Source organism: Egretta garzetta, unplaced genomic scaffold, assembly GCF_000687185.1.
Source record: "Egretta garzetta isolate BGI_Z169 unplaced genomic scaffold, ASM68718v1 scaffold237, whole genome shotgun sequence".
NCBI classification, from domain to species: Eukaryota; Metazoa; Chordata; class Aves; order Pelecaniformes; family Ardeidae; genus Egretta; species Egretta garzetta.
The window spans coordinates 1-470 of record NW_009260142.1 but is presented as its reverse complement, the minus strand read 5'-3'; positions in this window follow the sequence as shown (position 1 = coordinate 470).

Sequence of the window (470 nt, the reverse complement as noted above, 5' to 3'; positions counted from 1 at the left end):
AGCCGGGCAGAGGCGGTGCTGAGGGCCGGGGTTTGGGGGTGGGATGGCAGGGGTAGGGGAACAGTTGGGCTGGGGGAGCTTAAAGGGCTTTGCCAACCAAAATGATTCTATGATAAGAATTTGAGCGGGACAGCAGTTGGGAACGCAACCAAGAGTCTTCCCCTAGCATGAAGAGGGGCCTACACATTCTGTAGGCTTACTGCAGAGACCACCAGCACCCCCTGGTAGCACATCTTCCACCCTACAACAAGAATTGATCAAATTGGTGCCACGCATTCGCCTCCCAGAGTTCTCTCTTAAATTAAATACATTCTTATAGGGAACATCTGTTAAAAAAACCAAAGTGTCATCGATTCTGCTTATCTATTGTAACAAAGTGGCATTTTACCTGGTGTGTGCTAAGAAACTCAGCTTACTGGGCTAAATGCTAATCAAGTATATATTAATTCAAACTTCTACAGATCTGCACC